The 14,613-nt window shown below is 43.8% G+C and overlaps 1 protein-coding gene across 1 annotated transcript in view; it reads left to right on the forward strand.

The window, feature by feature from the left end:
- Positions 1 to 14,613, forward strand: part of TEX10 (testis expressed 10) — a 225,418-nt gene that overhangs the window by 52,264 nt on the left and 158,541 nt on the right. The window lies entirely within an intron of this gene.

Here is a 14,613-nt window from a genome sequence, read left to right on the forward strand (position 1 = left end):
GACAGCCACTGACTGTCCAGGCATGCTGGGAGTTTAGCAACAGCTGGAGGCACCCTGTTTTGGAATCACTGGCGTGTAATGTCCACCCTTATGCAATCCCTATGAAGTCCTCAAATGTGCATGGCTCTCTCTCACTTCAGAGCCCTGTCGTATTTCAAGGAAACAGTTTAGGGTCACATATGGGGTGTTTCCGTACTCGGGAGAAAATTCACTACAAATTTGGGGGGCTTTTTTTTCTTTTACCCCTCATGAAAAGGAAAAGTTGGGGTCTACACCAGCCTGTTAGTTTAAAAAAATATATTTTTTTTTACACTAACATGCTGGTGTGGCCCCATACTTTTTTATTTTCACAAGCGGTAAAAGCAAAAAACAAAAACAAAATTTGTAACGCAATTTCTCCTAAGTGCGGAAATACCCTATATGTAGGTGTAAAATGTTCTGCGGACGCACAACAAGGCTCAGGAGTGAGAGCGCACTATGTACATTTGAGGCCTAAATTGGTGATTTGAACAGGGGTGGCTGATTTTACAGCGGTTCTGACATAAATACAAAAAAAATAAATACCCACATGTGACCCCATTTTGGAAACTACACCTCTCACGGAACATATAGTGAGCCTTAACACCCCACAGGTGTTTGACAAAATAGTTGGATGGGAAAATGAGAATGGCAAAAATACTGGTGTTTCCCTAAATTTTTCATTTTCACAAGGGAAAATAGGAAAAAAGCCCCCCAAAATTTGTAACCCCATTTCTTCTGAGTAAGAACATACCCCATATGTGGATGTAAAGTGCTCTGCGGGTGAATTACAATGCTCAGAAGAGAAGTAGCGCCATTGGTATTTTGAAGAGAAAATTTGTCCGGAATTGAAGGCCACGTGTGTTTACAAAGCCCCCATAGGGCTAGAACAATGGACCCCCCCACATGTGACCCCATTTTGGAAACTACACCCCTCACGTAAGGTAATAAGGGGTGCAGTGAGCATTTACGCCCCACAGGTGTCTGACAGATTTTTGGTACAGTGATCCGTGCAAATTAAAAATTAAATTTTTAATTTGCGCAGCCCACTGTTCCAAAGATCTGTCAAACGCCAGTGGGGTGTAAATACTCACTGCACCACTTATTAAATTCTGTGAGGGGTGTAGTTTCCAAAATGGGGTCACATGTGGGGGGGGGAGTCGACTGTTCTGGCACCATGGGGGGCTTTGTAAACGCACATGGCCCCCGACTTCCATTCCAAACAAATTCTCTTTCCAAAAGCTCAATGGTGCTCCTCCTCTTCTGAGCATTTTAGTGCGCCACCAGAGCCCTTGACGTCCACACATGGGGTATTTCCATCCTCAGAAGAAATGGGGTTACAAATTTTGTTGGTCATTTTCTCCTATTACCCCTTGTAAAAATGTAAAATATGGGGAAAACACAGCATTTTAGTGATTTTTTTTTTTTTTTTTTCATTTACACATCCAACTTTCACAAAAAGTCGTGAAATACCTGTGAGGTGTTATGGCTCACTGTACCCCTTCTTACATTCCTTGACGGGTGTCGTTTCCAAAATAGTATGCCATGTGTTTTTTTTTTTTTTTTTTTTTTTTTTTTTTGCTGTTCTGGCACCCTAGGGGCTTCCTAAATGCGACATGCCCCCCAAACACCATTTCAGCAAAATTTGCTTTCCAAAAGCTAAATGTGACTCCTTCTGTTCTGAGCATTGTAGTTCGCTCGCAGAGCATTTTACGTCCTAACATGGGGTATTTATATACTCAGATGAGATGGGGTTACAAATTTTGGGGGTCATTTCCTCCCATTACCCTTTGTAAAAATGATACATTTGGGGGGGGGAAATTCACTTTAGTGAAAACATTTTATTTTTTCATTTACACATCTGACTTTAACGAAAAGTCGTCAAACACCTGTGGGGTGTTGAGGGTCGCTGGACCCCTTGTCCGTGCCTTGAGGGGTGTAGTTAACAAAATCGTATGCCATGTGGGGGTTTTCTGCTGTTCTGGCACCATAGGGGCTTCGTATATGTGACATGCCCCCCCAAAAACCATTTCAGCAAAATTCACTCTCCAAAATACCATTGTCGCCCCTTCCTTCTGAGCCCTCTATGGCGCCCGCCGAACACTTTACATCCCCATATGAGGTATTTCCTTACTCAAGAGAAATTGGGTTACAAATTTTGGGGGGATTTTTCATCTATTACCTCATGTAGAAATTCAAAAACTGGGTCTACAAGAACATGCAAGTGTAAAAAAGGAAGATTTTGAATTTTCTCATTTACCGTATATACTCGAGTATAAGCCGAGTTTTTCAGCACGATTTTTCGTGCTGAAAACACCCCCCTCGGCTTATACTCGAGTGAACTCCCCCACCCGCAGTGGTCTTCAACCTGCGGACTTCCAGAGGTTTCAAAACTACAACTCCCAGCAAGCCAGGGCAGCCATCGGCTGTCCGGGCTTGCTGGGAGTTGTAGTTTTGAAACCTCCGGAGGTCCGCAGGTTGAAGACCACTGCGGCCTTCAACATCATCCAGCCCCCTCTCACCCCCTTTAGTTCTGAGTGCTCACCTCCGCTCGGCGCTGGTCCGGTCCTGCAGGGCTGTCCGGTAAGGAGGTGGTCCGGTGAGGAGGTGGTCCGGGCTGCTATCTTCACCGGGGAGGCCTCTTCTAAGCGCTTCGGGCCCGGCCTCAGAATAGTCACGTTGCCTTGACAACGACGCAGATACGTCGTTGTCAAGGCAACGGCTCTATTCCGGGCCGGAAGCGCGGAGAAGAGGCGCCCCCGGTGAAGATAGCAGCCCGGACCACCTCCTCACCGGACCACCTCCTTACCGGACAGCCCTGCAGGACCGGACCAGCGCCGAGCGGAGGTTAGTACTCAGAACTAAAGGGGGTGAGAGGGGGGCTGGATGATGTTGAAGGCCGCAGTGGTCTTCAACCTGCGGACCTCCGGAGGTTTCAAAACTACAACTCCCAGCAAGCCCGGACAGCCGATGGCTGCCCGGGCTTGCTGGGAGTTGTAGTTTTGAAACCTCTGGAGGTCCGCATGTTGAAGGCCGCAGTGGTCTTCAACCTGCGGACCTCCGGAGGTTTCAAAACTACAACTCCCAGCAAGCCCGGACAGCCGATGGCTGCCCGGGCTTGCTGGGAATTGTAGTTTTGAAACCTCTGGAGGTCCGCATGTTGAAGGCCGCAGTGGTCTTCAACCTGCGGACCTCCGGAGGTTTCAAAACTACAACTCCCAGCAAGCCCGGACAGCCGATGGCTGCCCGGGCTTGCTGGGAGTTGTAGTTTTGAAACCTCTGGAGGTCCGCAGGTTGAAGACCACTGAGGGCGAATGATGAGAAGAGGATGATGAAGGGGGGGGGGGGTGTGGGGATGATGAAGGGGGGTGGGGATGATGAAGGGGGGGGGGTGTGGGATGATTACAAGGGGATGATGAAGGGGGGATGTGTGGGATGATAAGGGGATGTGTGGGATGATGACAAGGGGATGATGAAGGGGGGATGTGTGGGATGATGACAAGGGGATGATGAAGGGGGGATGTGTGGGATAAGGGGATGTGTGGGATGATGACAAGGGGATGATGAAGGGGGGATGTGTGGGATAAGGGGATGTGTGGGATGATGACAAGGGGATGATGAAGGGGGGATGTGTGGGATGATGACAAGGGGATGATGAAGGGGGGATGTGTGGGATGATAAGGGGATGTGTGGGATGATGACAAGGGGATGATGAAGGGGGGATGTGTGGGATGATAAGGGGATGTGTGGGATGATGACAAGGGGATGATGAAGGGGGGATGTGTGGGATGATGACAAGGGGATGATGAGGATGTTAATGACGGGTCTGGATGATGACAGGGGGGGATGAGGTATTTCCCACCCTAGGCTTATACTCGAGTCAATAACTTTTCCTGGGATTTTGGGTTGAAATTAGGGGTCTCGGCTTATACTCGGGTCGGCTTATACTCGAGTATATACGGTACTTTGCTGCTATTCCTGTGAAACACCTAAAGTGTTAACAAACTTTCTGAATGTCATTTTGAATACTTAGAGGGGTGCAGTTTTTATAATGGGGTCATTTATGGGGTATTGTTAATAAGAAAGACCCTCAAATCCACTTCAAAACTGGAAGTGGTCCCTGAAAAATTCCGATTTTGAAAATTTTGTGGAAAATTGATGCTGAACTTTGAAGCCCTCTGGTGTCTTCCAAAAGTAAAAACATGTCAACTTTATGAATCAAACATAAAGTAGATATATTGTATATGTGAATCAATATATAATTTATTTGGAACATCCATTTTCCTTATAAGCAGAGAGCTTCAAAGTAAAAAAAAAAAAGCAAAATGTTAAATTTTTTCATCAAATTTTGGAATTTTTCACCAAGAAATGATGCAAGTATCGACAAAATTTTACCACTAACATAAAGTAGAATATGTCACGTAAAAACTTTCTCGGAATCAGAATGAAAGTTAAAAGCATCCCAGAGTTAATAATGCTTAAAGTGACAGTGGTCAGATGGGTCCTTAAGGTAGATCAGTGCAGTTCTATTGAACTCCATTAATCTCTGTGTTCATTTGGTTGAGCCTGCTCAAGGCAGACTCAAGATGATCCACCCCACTAGACCACCAGGGATGGTTATAAGAAACCTTTAGACTCCGCTGTCAACTTTGCAGAATGTCGGGCTATTAGCAGCAGCCCCCGGCATCTGAAATCAGCCAGGGGACGTCGGGTATGGAGCGGGCTCAAGTCATGAGCCCGCTCCATACACTGAGCGCCGGTGTGAGGTGCAGACTTGCTTCCTATGCAAGTCTGCGCCCGCTCCTCCCATCAGTCTGCACCTCACACTGACGTTATAAAAATAAAGTCTGTGCGCCCATGCTAGCCCGATACAGGGCTAAATGTATGAAAAATTCACCTGCCTGGCGCCTGGAACTACATGTCCCAGGCGTCGGGCGATATGATTTCCACATCCCTGAAATGGAGCCAAGTTGTAATAGCACACCCAACCTGGAGACAGAAAGGGAAGCGGTTTTTGAAAAAAATTAGCATTTCTATAACCCCTTGAATGGCAATCATAGCATTCAACCCCTTAAAGCGCAACGGCCATGAATTTGTACCGCCATAATCTAATCACTGGGTGACAAAGTTCTTTATAATTTACTATTCAGGTATACCTTTTGCTGCTTTCTAGCAGCACTGATCAGCCAGAAATATGCTTTTATATTAGTCAACAGTCAGAAAGGCGAAGCTATGTCCCACGGCTGCCATGCCTATCCCCTGTATGTCAGAGCTGGGACTGCTGTGTAATTTACACACAGGTCCCAGCACATAGGACCTTTATCCTTATGTGCTGGCGGGGAACATTTAACTTTATGAGAAAAACTAGTGCCTGTTCTCCTGTGGGCAGTGGAGTGCTGGTGCAGCAGGTGGCCAGTTTTCATAGCAAGCACTCACTAGAAGCAGTAAATTACGCCACGACCTGGGGCCGAGAGCATGCTATAAAAGCTAGCCGCCCGCAGCACAGCACCGCTGTGGGAAGAAAACTGCTGTCTTCCTGCACTGCTGGTGATGTGAAGAAATCTTACCAGTGCTTCGGGCCGTGAGCGCTCTCTCCCAATGTCCTCATTGTACTGTGTAATGCTAGACGCTTACGTAGTGGGGATAGGCGTGGTGGCCGCAGAGCATAGCCACTCCTATCAGACTGTTGGTTACTGTAATATAAAACCTATAAACATATATCTGGCTTACCAGTGCTGCTAGAAAGCAGCAAAAGGTATGCCTAGATATTAATTATAAAGAACTAGTCACCCTGTGATTAGTTTATGGGTGGGTACAAATCTGTGACAGTTGCACTTTAAGGACGCAGCCTGTTTTGACCTTAAAGGGGTACTCCGGCGCTTAGACATCTTATCCCCTATGCTCCGGGGACTGATTTTAACTGGGGTGCTGCGTGCAAGGTCTCGGGGGTCCCCAGTGGCGGGACCCCGCGATCAGGCATCTTATCCCCTATCCTTTGGAGTGGCGACGGACCGTTGCGTGCTCACAGCACTTCCTCAGCCTGAGGAAGTGCTGTGAGCACGCAACGGTCCGTCGCCACTCCCCCCGCATGTCTGTCTACCCGCTCTCCCGCTGTACCTGCTGGCGTCTTTTATCCTTATGAATAAAGAAGACACTATGGTTGGAATTCCTGGTGAGTGCAGCGTTTTCATTCTTTGAGAAGTTTGGATTATTATAGATTATTGCTATACTGCTTAAACGCTAGCACCGCGAGTGCCGACAGCCGGTCAGAATACATCTGATTGCTCCCCACCTTGTACGAGTGTATTGCATAGCCGCACACATAAGGTTCTGGTGCCGGTGTTTTGTTTCCTCTTGATGAGAAGCACTTATCAATCTGATTCTGAGATTTGTTTTTTCATTACATATTCTATTTTAAGATAGTGGTAAATTTTTGTCCATACTCGCATCACTTCTTTGTGAAAAACATTTGCGTTTTTCTAAATATGAAATGTTGAGCTTGTAAGGAAAACAGTCATGCCAAATAAATGACACATTGATTTGCATACACAATGAGGGACATTTATCAATGTTTGCTTATGTATTCTTTTTTTTTTTTTAGTAATTTTTTCCTTACTTTTTTTTTGCTTATGTGTGACTTATTTATCAACTGGTTTCAGCCTGTTGATAATTTTCTTTCACGTAAGCAATTTTTCCTTTTTTACTTTGTTAGTAGCTTTTTCTGCTAAATAACTGACTACCCGTAGTCTATTTTAAAATTATTACTACGTAGTTAATTTTTGGAAAACTTGCTTTTCTCGCTTTTCAGTCAAAATGTCGCATGAAAAATCGCGTAGTCGCAGTTGCGACAATTTTGCGACAATTATAGTAAAGAAAACCTGACTAAACCCGTTGATAAATGTCCATAAATATGTCTACTTTATGTTGCCAATAGACATGTTTTTACTTTTTGAGTACATTAGAGAGCACCAAAGTTTAGCAGCATTTTTCCACGGAAAGCTTAAAATCTGAATTTATCAGGGACCAGTTCAGTTAGAAGTGGATTTGATGGGCCTTAAAGGGGTTATCAAGAAAAAAACTTTTTTATATATATATAAACTGGCTCCAGAAAGTTAAACAGATTTGTAAATTACCTCTATTAAAAAACCTTAATCCTTTCAGTACTTACGAGCTTCTGAAGTTAAGGTTGTTCTTTTCTAAGTGCTCTCTGATGACACGTGTCTCGGGAACCGCCCAGTTTAAAAGCAAATCCCAATAGCAAACCTCTTCTAAACTGGGCGGTTCCCGAGACACGTGTCATCAGAGAGCACTTAGACAGAAAAGAACAACCTTAACTTCAGAAGCTCATAAGTACTGAAAGGATTAAGATTTTTTTATAGAAGTGATATACAAATCTCTAACTTTCTGGAGCCAGTTATATATAATATATGTTTTTTTCCTGGAATACCCCTTTAATGTTAGAAATCCCCCATAAATGACCCCATTATCAAAACTGCACCCATTAAAGTATTTAAAAGGACATTCAGAAAGTTTAACCCTTTGATGCTATTTATGTCAAACACCCAAAGTGGAGGTGAAAAGCACCATTTGGCTGGAATAGTTTTGGAGGGGCCATGTCGCATTTATAAAGCCCCTATTTTGCCCAGACAGTGGAAACCATCCACATGTGACACCATTTTGGAAAATGCTTATTTCAAGTAATGTAATAAGGGGTGCAGTGAGCATTTAAAAACCACAAATGTTCAACAAATTTTTGCAAGAGAGGCCCGTAAAAATAAAAAATAAATTCATTTTTTACACTGACATGTTGGCGTAGCCTCAAACTTTTTATTTTTATAAGGGGTAAACTGATAAGCCCCACAAAATTTGTAACCAGATTTCTCCTGAGCACGGAAATACCTCATATGTGGACATAAAGTGCTATGCGGGCGCACTGCAGGACTTAGAGGGGAAGGCGCTTGGAGAGTGCATTTGGCTGTAATGGATGTTAAGCACCATGTTTCATTTATAAATCCCCCATGGTGCCAGATCAGTGGAAACCCCCAGGTGACCCCATTTTTGGAAACTACACCCCTCAAGCATTGTAACAAGGGTTGCAGTGAGCATTTAAACCCCACTGGCCTTTGACCGATTTTTGGAACAGTAGGCTGTTCAGACTACTGTTCCAAAAATCTGTAGACACTTGTGGGGTCTTAACCCCTTAAGGAACAAGCCCATTTCCACCTTAAGGACCAGAGCATTTTTTGCACATCTGACCACTGTTATTTTAATTATTAATAACTCTGGAATGCTTTTACTTATGAATTTGATTCAGAGATAGTTTTTTCGTGACATATTCTACTTTAACATAGTGGCAAATTTGTGTAAAAATTTTTTCAAAATCTGAATTGTTTAGGGACCAGTTCAGTTTTGAAGTGGATTTGAAGGGCCTTCATATTAGAAGTACCCTATAAATGACCCAATATAAAAACTGCACCCTCAAAGTATACAAAATGACATTCAGTAAGTGTGTTAACCCTCTAGGTGTTTCACAGGATTGGCAGCAAAGTGAAGTAGAAAATTCAAAAGCTCGATTTTTTTTTTTTACACTCATGTTCTTGTAGACCCAGTTTTTGAATTTTTAAAAGGGGAAAATGTAGAGATTCCCCCCCCCCCCCAAAAAAAAAAATAAAAATTTGTAACCCAATTTCTCTTGAGTAAGGAAATGCCTCATGTGTATGTGAAGTGTTCTGCGGGCGCAGTAGAGAGCTCAGAAGGGAAGGAGCAACAATGGGATTTTGGAGAGTAAGTATTTCTGAAATGGTTTTTGGGGGGGCATGAACAGCAAAAATAAAATAAAAATGGCGTACTATTTTGGAAACTACACCCCTCAAGGATGGTAACAAGGGTTACAGTGAGCCTTAACAGACCACAGGTATTTGACGACTTTTTGTTAGTCAGATTTTAAATTTTACATTTTTACAAGGGGTAATAGGAGAAAGTGCCCCCCCCCCCCCCCCCCAAATTTTGTAACCCCATCTTTTGAGTATGGAAATACCCCATGTGTGGACCTCAAGTGCACTGCGGGCGTACTATAATGCTCAGAAGAGGAGTTTTGGAAAGCAAATTTTGCTGAAATGGTTTTTGTGGGGCATGTCACATTTAGGAAGCCCCTATGGTGCCAGAACATCAAAAAAAAAAAAAAAACATATTGCATACTAATTTGGAAACTACACCCCTCAAGGAATGTAACAAGTAGTACAGTGACCCTTAACACCCCACAGGTGTTTCATAAATGTTCACTAAAGTGGGAAGTGAAAAGGAAAAATTTGAAATTTTACACTAAAATGCTGGGATTACCCCAAATTTTTAATTTTCACAAGTGGTAATAGGAGAAAATGTCACTGTAAATTTGCAAATACGTTTTTTAGGAGTAAGGACATACCTCATATTTGACGTAAACTGTTCTGCTGGTGCACACCAGGTCTCAGAAGAGTAGGAGCGCCGTTCAGCTTTTGGAGAATTTTGTCAGGGGCCTTGAGCGTTTACAGAGAGCTACCATAGAGCCAGAACAGTGGAACCCCCCCCCCCCCCCCCCCCTCTCAAGTGCCATCATTTTGGAAACTACACCCTTCAAGAAACGTAATAAAGGGTACAGTAAGTATTTACACCTCACAGGTGTTTGGAACATTGGGCCGTAAGGCAAAATAGTTTTTTTTTTCACAAAATGCCGGTGTTACCCCAAATTTTTCATTTGCACAAGGGGTAATAGGAGAAAATGCCCCCTAAATTTCGTAACCCCATTGCTTCCGAGTATGGAAATACCCCGTATCTGGACGTGTAACATGCTGTGCGGGTGCACTACAGTGCTCAAGAGTCATAGAGCTATGTTTGCATTTGAGGCCTATGTCATAGCAGTAGCTGATGGTTGCATACGTTCAGCGGTAAAATTAAAAAAAAAGGAACACCCACATGTTACCCTGTTCCACACACTACACCCCTGAGGAAGGTGTATAGGGGGGAACTGGACATTTGGAATGGATAGGTGTTCCCTAAATTTATATTCCAGGAATGAAGGAAGTATACTATGGTGTGGGGGGGGGGCATGAAAATTACAATTTCTCTACTGATATGCCATTTATGTTCCCAGAATGATGACCCAGAGCATAGTCAAAAGTAATAAAAAATATGCTCCCAACCCTATGCTCTGAATCATCATACTGGGAAAGTGATTTGTGTGGCCATCCCTAACCTGTTGCCTCAAAAGCGTACACTGCTCAGGTGGAGAGAGAGCACTGCACATTTGAGGCAACATAAAAAAGACCCCGATGATAGTGACTCAGTGACCCATGACCCATTTTTGGAAAAATTCCCCTCAGAGGTCTTATCCTGCGTGCTTTAAAAAAAAAAAAATTAAGCAATTTAGTGGTTAATGGGGTTAAAATTTGGAATGTACTCTGGACTTGGTACATTGGGGTCAAACTATAGGAAATGAACTCCTTCACGACGCAGGACGTATATTTACTTCCTTTGCCGTCTCCCGCGATATAACGCGGGGTCATATCGGGTCTTTCCTGGCGGCCATCAATGGCCGGGACCCGCGGCTAATACCGGAAATAAACGTACACGTGGTAACACTTATCCAGCAATGGGTGCACAAGGTCCCAAATGAGTTTCCTGCTAACACCCAGAGTGGGGGGGGGGGACTTTCTTGGGGGTTCAATACGGGAATCCCGTCCCTCATATACTCAAAACTTTCAAGTGTACCCGAAGGTACTCTAGCAAAGTTTGTAGAGTTTACCGCCATTTGAGGGATTATACTGGTGGAAAATTGATAAGGGTATCCTCCACAGAGAGCTCCCTGAGGGGTATGTTGGCCTCCCAAAATTTGCCCCCAAAGAGATCTATTACCGGCCTCAATTTGTAAAGCCGATCGTAGGTGGGATCACTTCGGAGGGGGGGGGGCATGTCACAAAATCAGTGTAATGCAGGCATTTCCGAATGGCCTCGAACCGTCCCCGTGCCATGGCAATACCTTAGAGTGGGGTCTGGTAGAGGATGTACCCACTCCAGTATTGCCTGACATTTGTTTTTTACTAGGCCCATATGCAGCACGAGGCCCCAAAATGTCCTCATTTCGGTTGCATTGATGGCGTACCATCCATTGGGCCTAGCTAAAAACGGTTCTGGGTGGTGGGCAATGAACTGTTGGGCATACAAGTTTGTTTGCTCCACCATATGATTGACAAAGTCATCACTGAAATAACTAAAATAGTCTATTTCTTTGTATGTGGCTGTGTCAATCCGGATTCCTGAGTCGCCAACAAACTCAGGAATCCGTGGCTGATATCCCTCTGGGGGTCTCCAGACAGGTTCACCAGAAGGGAGCTCCGGTACGCTTGTCTGGGGGGTCGGGTTTATTTATTTATTTTTTTTTTTTTTTAAACATTCTACCTGTCCCTCCACAGAAAATTCACCCTGCACTAACTTCTTCAGCCCTGAGGGGCACAGATACGGTCAGAGGGGGGTCCCCGGGCTCCTTCTCTCAGCTCAGTCCACTGACTGAGCTCGGTGGGCTTGCAGAGCAGAGAGAAGGGGACGATCGTCCGACCAATAGCAGCTCATCTGGGGCGCTGACTGAATCGCTACCTCCCCCCAGCAACAGGCGTTGATTGGCGGTGTATAGTACTCCACCGATCACCTTCTAATATCTGGTCACACATGACCAGTATGACCAAAATCTCCACAGATCGCCTGTGTGAATTCACGGACGATCTGCGTCAACCGCAGACATGGGGGAAGGGGCGTCTCAGGACCCCCACCAGGCATTGTCACGGGTGGGGGTCCTGCTTAATGATTTCAGCAGGCGTCCTGGTCCGGTCCCCGCACGCCCTATGTCTTTAAGGGGTTAATGCTCATTGCACCCCTTATTTTCCTTGAGGGGTGTAGTTTCCACAATGGGGTCATATGTGAGTGTGTTGTTTTTTTCTTTTTGCATTTGTCAGAACCAATGCAACAATCGGCCATTCCTAAGGAAATCACCAATTTAGGCCTCAAATGTACATGGTGCGCTCTCAATCCTAAATCATGTTGTGCAACCAAAATGCAATTTACGTCCACTTATGGGGAATTTCCTTATTCGGGAGAAACTGCCTTACATTTTTGGGGGGGTCTTTCTCCTTTTTGTGAAAATAAAAAGTATGGGGCAACACCGGTATGTTAACCACTTAAGGACTCAGCCCATTTGGGCCTTAAGGATTTTTGATAACATACTTTTTAACCAAATTAGTATATTTAAAATCCCCCTATTTTGAATACATACAGTGGTAATCAAAAGTGTGGGCACCCCAGGTAAAAATTTGTATTAATGTGCATAAAGAAGCCAAGGAAAGATGGAAAAATCTCCAAAAGGCATCAAATTACAGATTATACATTCTTATAATATGTCAACAAAAGTTAGATTTTATTTCCATCATTTCCACTTTCAAAATAAAAGAAAACAAAGAAATAGCGTCTGCAAAAGTTTGGGCACCCTGCAGAGTTATTATCTTGTACTGCCCCCTTTGGCAAGTATCACAGCTTGTAAACGCTTTTTGTAGCCAGCCAAGAGTCTTTCAATTCTTGTTTGAGGTATCTTTGCCCATTCTTCCTTACAAAAGTCTTCCAGTTCTTTGAGATTTCTGGGCTGTCTGTCACGCACTGCTCTTTTAAGGTCTATCCATAGATTCTCAATTATGTTGAGGTCAGGAGATTGTTAAGGCCATGGCAAAACCTTCAGTTTACGCTTCTTGATGTAATCTCCTGTGGATTTCGAGGTGTGTTTAGGATCATTATCCATTTGTAGAAGCCATCCTCTCTAACTTCAGCTTTCTCACAGATGGCATCAAGTTAGCATCCAAAATTTGCTGAAATGTAATGAATCCATTTTTCCTTCTACTCGTGAGCTGTTCCCTGTGCCACTGGCTGCAATACAACCCCAAAGCATGATTGATCCACCCCCATGCTTAATAGTTGGACAGAGGTTCTTTTCATTAAATTCTGTTCCCCTTCTTCTCCAAACGTACCTTTGCTCATTCCGGCCAAAAAGTTCAATTTTAACCTCATTGGTCCACAGAACTTGTTTCCAAAATGCATCAGGCTTGTCTATATGTTCATTTGCAAAGTTCAAACGCTGATTTTTGTGGTGAGGACGTAGAAGAGGTTTTCTTCTGATGACTCTTCCATGAAGACCATATTTGTACAAGTATCTCTTTATAGTGGAATAGTGTACCACAACTCCAGTGTCTGCCAGATCTTTCAGGAGGGATTGTGCAATGAAACGTGGGTTTTGAATAGTTTTTCTCACAATCCTGTTCTGTCTGATATTTTTCTTGGTCTTACAGATCTTGCTTTAACTTCCACTGTTCCTGATGACTGCCATTTCTTAATTACATTCCGAACAGAGGATACTGACATCTGAAAATGTTTCGCTTTCTTCTTATAGCCTTCTCCAGCTTTGTGAGCGTCAACTATTTTCAGTTTCAGATTTTTAGACAACTGCTTGGAAGAACCCATGGTGCTGATTGTTGGGGTGAGGTCAGATGAGTCTGGGCATTTTAAACCTTTGAGATTGACATCACCTGGTCTTCCCAGATGATGATTGAGAACAATCCATGACACTGGCAGGTCTCAGCTTTGTAAAGGGGGCAGTGCATGCTATCAATTCTGCAGGGTGCCCAAACTTTTGCAGATGCCATTTTTTTGTTTTCTGTTATTTTGAAAGTGTAAATGATGGAAATAAAATCTAATTTCTGTTGAATGTCCAATCTGTAATTTGATGCCTTTTAGAAATGTTTCCATCTTTCCTTGGCTTCTTTATGCACATTAATACAAATTTTTACCTGGGGTGCCCAAACTTTTGATCCCCACTGTATATGTAACATTTTAATATTTTGTTTAAGTGTACAGTAGTGTAGTGCTTTTATAGTACGTACACACGGTCGAGTTTACAAGTTTCCCACTACAAGTTCGAGCCACGGCGGATCTTCCGCAGCTCAAACTCGCTGTAACTTATCTCTTTCACATGCTCTAGCTGTTGCATAACTAAAACTCCCACCATGACAGTCAAAGGGCATGCTGGGAGTTGTAGTTATGCAACAGCTGGAGGCACATAACTGCAACCCCCAGCATTAACTTAGGGTGTCCGTGCATGCTTGGAGTTGTAGTTATGCAACAATTGGAGGCACACAACTATAACTCCTAGCATGCCATTTGGCTGTCGGTGCATGATGGAAGGTGTAGTTATGCATCAGCAGGAGGCAACATATGTCTTAGGCTAAGTTTCCTCTTGGTTTTTTTTCTGGCAGTTTTTGAAAAACTGCCACTGCAGTTTTTGAGCCAAAGTCAGAAGTGGATCCTTAAGGGAGGAGAAAGTGTAAGGGTGGAATTCCCTCTTTTTTTTTTGGGAAAAACGCTAAGAAAAAACACCAATTCTGCCGCATGGCGTTTTTTCAGCCAAAAAAAAAAACGCTGCTGCCAGATATTGGTGTAAATCGATGAGAAATCACTTTATTCTTTTTCCACTTTGCGTTTTTCAGTTTGGCATTTTTTAAAATCCTTTTGGCGTTTTTTCACTCT

Source organism: Hyla sarda, chromosome 5 (genome assembly GCF_029499605.1).
Source record: "Hyla sarda isolate aHylSar1 chromosome 5, aHylSar1.hap1, whole genome shotgun sequence".
NCBI classification, from domain to species: Eukaryota; Metazoa; Chordata; class Amphibia; order Anura; family Hylidae; genus Hyla; species Hyla sarda.